We start from the raw sequence: 8,752 nt of genomic DNA, 5'->3' as shown, positions 1-8,752 counted from the left end.
CACCACCACTGCCACCACCACTGCCACCACCACTGCCACCACCACTGTGGGAGCTTCCTGCTGGGGTTCTGATTTGCTGCTCCTTTCCCCCGAGTCTTCTGGGACCAGAATGGGATGAGTCAGCTTAGGGAAAGAATCCTGGCCTACCTGAGGCTAGGATACTTTGATAAGGAGGTCTAGAGACACTGGGGTTCCCTGAAGAGCAATGGTGTCCTTAGGCCAGAGCACCCCTACCAGCTGAGGAGCAAGAGAGATGGGAAGGAGAAGAGTCAGGTGCCCTGTGTCCTGCCTCCTCCATAGTCCTATGTCCAGTGGCCTTCACCACCAGTGAGCCATACCCAGGAGCCCTTAAACAGTCACAGCACATTTGAGTGGAACCAGAACAGAAAGGCAAAATGGAGGGAGCAATGAGGACCAAAGGCACGGAGGGAGACAGAGCTGACAAACTGGGAGGGAGAGCCCTCTGGGGCCAGTAGGAAGGAACCTACCAATGGTCACTAAATCCCAACTCCCATTGGCTGCCTTTTTGTTCCAACAGCCCTTCCCCAGGAGCAGGCCTTGGATACAACTGTCCTTTCACCCCTCCTCCCTTTCCCCGCCCCCGTGGAGTGGTCTCTGTTTGTGAGAGCTGTAACCTGGCTCTGCCCTGCATGAACCCCTCCCCTCACCAGAGTCAGCAGTGTCCCCTACTAGAGGGTGAATGGCCTCCCTCTCCCTCAGGTCGTGGGGCAGAGTACATGTGTGCCAAGAGGGGGCCCCATGGGCCACGTGGCTGTTTGCAGTTCATGAGAAGCAGCTGAGATAAAAAGCTGTTTTCCCAGTGGGCAAGGGGCCAGAGGGGGCTGAGGGGGGCGTGGGAGTCAAGGCCAGGCTGTTGGGCTTTGTGCAACCCTGGCCTTCCCCTCCTATGTGTTTGTACCTGCAGGAGCGGAGGGGGGGGTGCAGCTACAGATCAGTCCCCACATGAGGCGAGGCTGTCGGCTCCACCAGCTCTCTATACTTTCCCTTGGTGCCTGAAAGTCTCAGGTGTTATCCTTCCCCATTACGAGGTTCCATCATCCAACTGCCTAACTATGACAGAATGTGGTCTGTGATTTAGGTGGGCATAGCCCTGGCCAAGGGACTGCCAACCGACATAAGAAGATCAGGGCAGGGGCAGGCAGTGCTAGAGATATGTGGGTCAAACCTTGACAGGCATACAAAGAGCCAGGATAATTAGATTAAGCGTTTACATGATGTTCAAGTCAAGGGTACATGCTCATAGAGGTGTCCTGGGAGTTGGTGAAGTCTCTACGAAAAGGGACTTCAAATCTTCTGCCCCCACTTGCCTAGGTAAGGCCTCAGGGTAACCTCCTTGAGTAACCAAAAGGGTGTGGCCCTAGAAGAAGACCTCCATCTCTATCCACCTGGCCTCACTAGGCATGGATGGGAAGTCCTCCAAGAGAGAAGTCCTCCAGGATTTCTTTCTTACCCAGCTGGTAGTACTCCCAACTCATCTCAATGAGGCTTCTGGTGGGAGCCTAGGTGGGACCTAGAAAGAGACTGGCAAGCAGGGATCAATGGATCTATCCCCTACAGGAGTCATCTTTTGGTACCCCTATGAAACTAGGAGTCTGCATGCCCCTTTCATACAAGCCTGTGAGTCCCATAACTCCTGCCTTATCTATATCTGATGCCTCAACTCCATGGCCAGTGCCTTCCTGGTGTCTTAAGAAAGGTACATGTTCACATCTGGCTGATGGGATCTGTGATGGCTTCCAAACCCTAATCTGAGTACATCAGTGAATAGCTCAGAAATGGGTTGTCCTGAACATGCAGCATGCTGGTAGCTAATGTTGTTAACAAGTAGATGATCCTTATGATTCAACTTGAGGTCCCCACTTCCAGAAAGAAAAACCCATCCTTCTTCTACCAAGGTGGCACTTTCAAAATGGCAGCAGAGTCTACAAAGCCCAGACTCCCATAGCACTGAGTGGGTGCAGTCAAGGCTGGTGTTCATGGAAATGGGGAAGTGTGTGAGGACTCTTAGCCTCCCCTGGAGCCAGGGAAGGAGGCTAAACATTGGGCAGGAGATCACCATTGTTCTCAGTGTCCTCATTCCATGCAGGAAAGTTGCAGAAAATAGGAAAGGGGTAAACAGGGTGCCTCTGGGAAAAGTTCCAGAAAGAGAGACTGTGTCAGAAAGGTCACATGCTTCCCACCAGCCCTTACCTCCAGTTGATGAGCCCTGACAGTCACCAGTCCACAGAACATGAGCCATGTTTCCTGGTTTTATTTTTCTTTAGCTCCACAAGCCCTCACCTTCCTACTCCACTAGCACAGATGTGTTCTTATTTGCTTATTTTGATTTTTTGAGGCAGTCTCATGTAGCTCAGGCTAGCCTTCAACTCACTAGGTAGCTGAAGATGACCTTCAACTCCTATCCCTCCTGCCTCTACCTCCCAAGTGCTGGGATTACAGGCATGTCCCTCCATATCTGGTTTACGTAGTACTGAGGATTGAATTCAAGATTTGGTGCGTGCTAGGCAAGCATTCTATCAACTGAGTAACGTCTTGGTCCTATTTTTAAACTTTAAAACTTAGTGTCCAGACAAGATCAGGCAGCTCCCACAGTACAACATGACCTAGTTAACAACTGTTGTTATGTATGTAGCCCATGCAGGCAAAGCCACTTGGTGTGGCCTGGCTGCTCTATACATCTTGGCTTTGAGACTTCTATTCCAGACTGGGCATCTCCACTCACAAAGTCTTCCATAAGATTACCTGGGGTGCAATGGGAGAGAGCACTAGCTAGGGACACCACAAAAATTCTGTAGATGAGAACTTAGGGTGTGGCAGCCTTCTGGGTGCTCTGGATGTTGGATTCCTACCACCAGAACATAGAGACAAGGCAAGTTGGAATACTGGACACAATTGGATAGGTCTCTGATAAAAGGGACTTAGGTGATAAGTATGGCATACCCGGTCTTTCATGTACCTCATTAAGTTGGCCCTCTCCTCTACAGAAGAAGAAACAGTCTATAGGTCCAACCATCCTCTGACATCTGATATGGGTACAGGTAACCAATGGTCCCTAAGCTTCATGGAACAGCCAAAAGATAGTTCCTGGGACCAGTTATGGAGCATAGAAAAAACAGAGGAGGAACTTTCTAGAAGGTAAAATGGTCCCACTGCTAGGATCAGCAGAAACCCAGCCCACAGTCCCTCCCTAGTCAGACAGTGCAAACAGAAATGTAAAGGGTAAAGTCCTAGAACACTGACCGCAGAACACAAACAGGACAAAGACCCGACACCCTGGACAAACAGTGGGTCACGATGCAAACTTAGACAGGGCAGGAGTGCCCCTCAGCGTTGTGAGTGTAGCCCTACATTGCTGTCCTTGACTCCACGGCCTCTCTGGGAGAGGAAACCAGGAGCTTCTGAGACCAGGGAGAGCATGCCAAGCCTACTAACCTCATTGTGGAGAGGACTCCTACTTTCCCTGGCACATGAACCCTTCCTGGGGAACCAGGGCTTCAAGGTGCTCTCTTTCAGCTGTCTTCTCAAGTTCTAACACCAAGGCACCAATTCCAGACCTCTCTTGCCAGCCTCAGGAAACAACAGTCCTACTTGTACTTCTGAAGCCCTGTGATAATCAGGGGACAATGGAAATGAGAGTTTCTTCCATTCCTGTCCTGTTGAACCCAGGGCTGGAACAGGCACTGTTTTGTTGCCACACTATGCTGTCAGTCAAGAAAGTCCCCAGAAGGAGATACTGATTTTCCTCAGAGACACTGAAGCTGGAGAAGAGAGGGGAATACAGAGTGGTGAGCGTAATGGTAGCCCAGCTTCCAGATATTTCTGACAACTACCTTCAAAGTTCCCAGCCCTCGGGCTTCAGGGGTACCCTCCCCAAGGATACTCCAAACTCTTGTTCACAAGCTTTCACAAGTACCTCTGGTACATTCTGGGTGCTTCTGGGAAGAAAAAAAAAAAACAGCTGTGTTGTGAGATGGCTGTGACCATCATAGACCAGACCCACAATGAAACGGGGAGGATGGGCTAGCTTCTGCTTAAGAGGAGACAGAATCACAGTACCCTTGAAGAAAACTCAGATGGCTGGGAGGATCCATAGTCTAGGTCTCGCTATACCTAAAAAGCCTCAAAGTCCAGGCAGGGTTTAAATGGAGGCTGTAAAGCTCTGCACACTCAAGTTGAGAAGAAGAGGGGTATCTATAGGTCCCAGAGACCCAGCTACGCAGGAAGGGACTGTCGTATCCAGTAGTAAGTAGGGAGGGGGTTTGGGCTCCTCTACTATCCCCAGAAACTCTACACAGTCCTTCCTTTGGAATCAAGACCGTCTGGACCTAGAGCTGTGGCTATGAATGACTTATGAGCAAAAGTCCACCTCCTGGAACCCTGGCCAGGCAAAGCAGTCCTTTCTTCTGGTGACAAATGGGGCAAGAGGGGGATGCCGAGCTGCGAGAGCCATCTGGCTGAGGAAGACACTAGCCCAGAGGGTGTGGTGTGGCCTGCTCAGGAAGGTCAGAGGCCATGATGGCCCGGAAGAGCCTCCAGCCACCTGGGCAATTGCAGTTCAGCTGGTCCCCACCCGCCCCTCGCCACAGGATCAGAGGAAATCGCAGCAGTGCAGGCAAAGTGTTTATTTTCAAATGACATTTCTAAGAAAAATGGCCTCCCCCAAACGCTTGACCCTATGCCTGGAATGTGGGGAGACAAACAGCTGTCTTGACTCCCAGGCCCTGTAAAGACCCTGGTTGGGGGCAGGGGCTATGGGATACCTCCTGGGGATACACCAGCCACAGTGGTCAGGGCATAGGATCCTGGCTCTGGGCTCCATTCCCAGCCTCGCTGTGTCCCCAGCAGGAAGCCCACACCCCCATGGCCCTGGGGTCACATGCATGCAGGGACAGCTTGTCTTGACCAGCAGGGCCCAGCACCCCTAGTGTGGAGTTCACAACATTGGCCTCCCAGCACACGCGCCGTACCACAGGCCGGCCTTGGCGCCGCGGCTCCTGCTGGGCTCCTGGCCACCCAGGCTTGCTCTTCTGAGCTCCCAACTCTGGGAAGCACACAGGGTAGCTAGGCTGAGTCCACAGAAGGATCCCAAGTCCTCTGGCCTCAGTTCCCACAGGCAGAGACCAAGCTCTAGGGGGTGAGGACGCTGTTTCATGATTCCCTTCTTAGATGATTTTCTAGTGCCTGGCCATCAGAGACCCATTGCCTGATCCCCACCCACTGTCTGGGCTGGAGAGAGGTTCTGTTGAGTGTTTGGGGAGTCAGAAAGGCACCCTAGAACTGTCCCTGCTGACTGAGTTCTGACCCAATCTCAGTAGCCATCTTTTAAAATCTTTCCAGCTTCCACTTTGCCCTTCTCTGGTCTTAGGGTACCCTGGGGATTCCTGGAAGCTACCTTTGTGTACTCATTGTGAGGATACTGCACCTCAGCGGCTCTCAGCACTGCTGAGGTACAGGGGGACCTCGCCTGTTCCTCTCTCAGGGAACCTAGACCCCTAACTCACCGGTGAGCGGAGCTCAAGAAGCCCCTTCTCCAGGAGTAGGGGGTGTGTCCCAGAACTCTGATAGCCTGTACTTAGACAGGAGTGAGCTACAGAAGAGTGGAGAGGCTGTTTCTCTGCCCCCAAGCCCCCAAACCCCCAGCTTCCTGCCTCACAGCCCACAAAGCACTAAAGGCCACAGGTCCTGGAGACATCAAAGGCCCAGGAAGCTCCTTGTACTGAATTAAGTGTAAATGGGTCCAAGGCATGTGGCTTGCATCTCCCACAATTACCCCTGCTAGCTGCAGGATGAGATGGGGAAGGGGTGGGAGGGAGACCCTCTGAAAGGCCAAGTTTGGGGCAAAGAAGCATGCAAGGACACCCCTTTGTGGTCCACAAATAATAGCAGGCAGAATCATACTGGGCAGCAGACCTGTCACAGCTCTCCTTTGTTGACTACTCCTGTGGAGTCTAAGTAACAACCTGCCCAGGCTGAAGCCCTTTAAGGGAGCATCTAGTACAATCCATCGATAGAATAGGACCACTGGGGGGGTCTTCACTCACATATGAGGGTCCTTACCCTATGCCTAGACATAAAGGAGACAGATAGGTGTGGTCTCCTGTAGCGCCCACCCAGTGGAAAAGCCTCATGGGGCTACAGGACCCAAGCTCAAGAAAGAGGTGGTAGTGGGAGGAGGCTATATGGGTGTCCCAGTGAACCCCCAAAGACCAAGGAAAAGACCCTGACTCGCCTCTGGCCTGAGGGAAAAGGCCACGCCTACAAGGTAAGCAATCACAATCATTTCCCAGAGGTCTGAGAATGTTCCAGAAGAGTGAGACAACAGTTGGAGGGGGCAGGGGGCTGTGGGGTGGGCAGGGACCTGAGTCCAGTGAGGGTCATAGAACAGACGTCAATGACCCGGAATCCTTATCACCTGGGCCTCTCTTTACATACAGTGTCCCCTCTGCAAATTTAAACTGAGCAGAGGCCAGGCCAAGGGTCAGGGGCCAGCCATCCCTCCTCTGCCGGTCTCTGTCAAGCTCTGCTACCCTCCTGGCCAAAAGCCAGTTCAGCATCTGCCATTTGGTCCCAACTGAAACAGGCCCCTCTCCCCAGGGACACTTGCAGAGTCCTTCATCCTGTGGCACTTGGAGCCTCTGTGCATGATCAGCCTGTCTGGCCCCGGCAGCATGATTTGCGATTTTCCGCCTCCACACTGCTGCTAATTGCCCTGGACCTGGGAAGGATGGATGGGGGAGGGGGCTCTGTAATCCCATCATCCCCAAGCAGGAGAATCAGGCTGCCAGGAGATGACTCCATTTACCCAATGTCAGCAGAGCCCCAGGCCTAGCCTAGCCTTGAGGGGGGCAGGGGGAAGAAGTACCAAGGGGGCAAAGATGCAGCAGTGTGGGAAGGAGGGTAGCTTATGGAATGGGGAAGGTACTCCAGTCCCTGTGGCCCCTCAGCCCCTTAGAGCAGCTGCTAGGCTTCTTGGAGCCCATGCTCCTTGGTGTGGATAACCACTGTAATCCACCGTGGAGGGCTTAGCCCAGGGGGGCCAGAGTAGACCTGTCAGCCAAATCCAAGAGGCAAAGACAGCTGCTGTTCCCCAGAGTTTCCAAGGTCCAGACCCAATGTCACCTACTCTTGTTCCCAAACCATTCCCTTGTAAAAGTCAAGTTAAACTCAGAGACACCCAAGCCCCACAAAAAGTAGGTGTCAGAGAAGATGGAGCTGGTACCAAAGGTGACTGAGGGGATCCTTGAGGAGCTATTGGTTTCGGAGAACTAGCCTTGAGTCCCATATTGCAAATAGGGATGAAAAAACCTAGCAAGGAGCCTTGTCTCAGATCACCTGCAAGGTGTGGCAGACTATGGGACTGGAATCTGGCTCAGTAGGGGAGTGGGAGATCTTTGATTAGTTGCTGGAAGGAGGGGAGACAGTCTGAAGGATGAGGACAGCTGCTGGCCTTTGGAGAGGCCCCCTTCTCCTACCGGACATTCAGACCCCCACCAATCATAGCCTACCCAGGACAAAGCTGCCCCCCACTCCTAATCCTCCTGTCTGCTTCTTCCCAAGAGCTCAGGCAATTGAACACATTTTCAAAATTCTCAGGCTGCTGCTATTTCCTCCTCAAATTCCTCCTTGCCCCAGCCACCCCAAATCCCAGTCATGGGAAAAAAGACACCGCTGCATCAACACAGACACCATCTCCAGGCGGGGCTTCATCCAACACAGGGTGGATGGAACAGCAGCTGGCTGTGCCCGGGCAGCTGTGAGGTGTGGGGGTGCCAGGGAGAAGAGCCCCGATTACCAGGCCATCGTGGGAAAGTTGTAAAGGAAAGCTACCCAGAGGCCTTTTTTGCTGGTGGCCCCATTCCACTCTGCCTGGATTTCTTGCCTCCAAATGCCCTAGGGAGAGGCAGATGGGAGTCTCAGCTGGGGACACTTGTGTCCTGCTGGTTATAGGCTCTGCCAAAAATGTCCATCTGCCTGTGCTGGAGTTACCTGGTTCTAAGTATGAGTACCAGTTCATCAGCTCCGGCTTTGCTCAATACATCACTAGGACAGGGCCAGTCCAGGCCACTCCCAGGAGCCTCTGGACAGCCCTGTCTCCACACAAGTGTTCTTGTATGTTCTTGAACATGTTCCCTGCATGTTCTTGAAGAAGGATTTAGCAGAAGAATAATGCCTTCCTGGGCCTGGGCACCAGCTAGCTGCCAGGCCATAGCCATGAGGCAAGAGAGGCCTGGTGGGCAGCCCTAGCCAGGTGGGCATGAGGATTTATGGAGTTGTATAATTCCCAACCCCCATGTCCACTTGTCCAGGACCTTGGGGAGGACACATTCTGGGCTCTGTGAGAAGTGGCCAAGGGGCCACGTGGCGACTGCCTGGAGAGACAAGAAAAGTTTACTGAAGATAACGGGAGGAAGGCGTGGTAGGCATAACTAGACCCTGGACCCCAACCTCTCCTGGACTCTCTTGGGCAGGCTGGCGTCTCTGGGGTCGCTCCCAGTCAGCCTGTAACTGTGTAACCAGTGCCTTATCACTAGATGTAGAAATGCTTACAGCCTGGTGGGCTGTGGGGGCCGGGCTGCCCTCCCGCCTGCCCGCCCGCCCCACATGTCATTATCAAGCATTCTAGCGGTCTCAGCCTTTGTTCTTCCCACCACCGGCCCAGCCTTGATCCCGAGCTGCCCCCCACGCCTGCTGCCTGCCCTTTGCCCCTACCACCCCCTCTGTCACTGCAGCC

The sequence above is a fragment of the Grammomys surdaster genome, unplaced genomic scaffold (genome assembly GCF_004785775.1).
Source record: "Grammomys surdaster isolate TR1022 unplaced genomic scaffold, NIH_TR_1.0 125603, whole genome shotgun sequence".
Lineage (NCBI taxonomy): Eukaryota > Metazoa > Chordata > Mammalia > Rodentia > Muridae > Grammomys > Grammomys surdaster.
The sequence above is the reverse complement of the archived record's forward strand: the minus strand, read 5'-3'. Positions refer to the sequence as shown.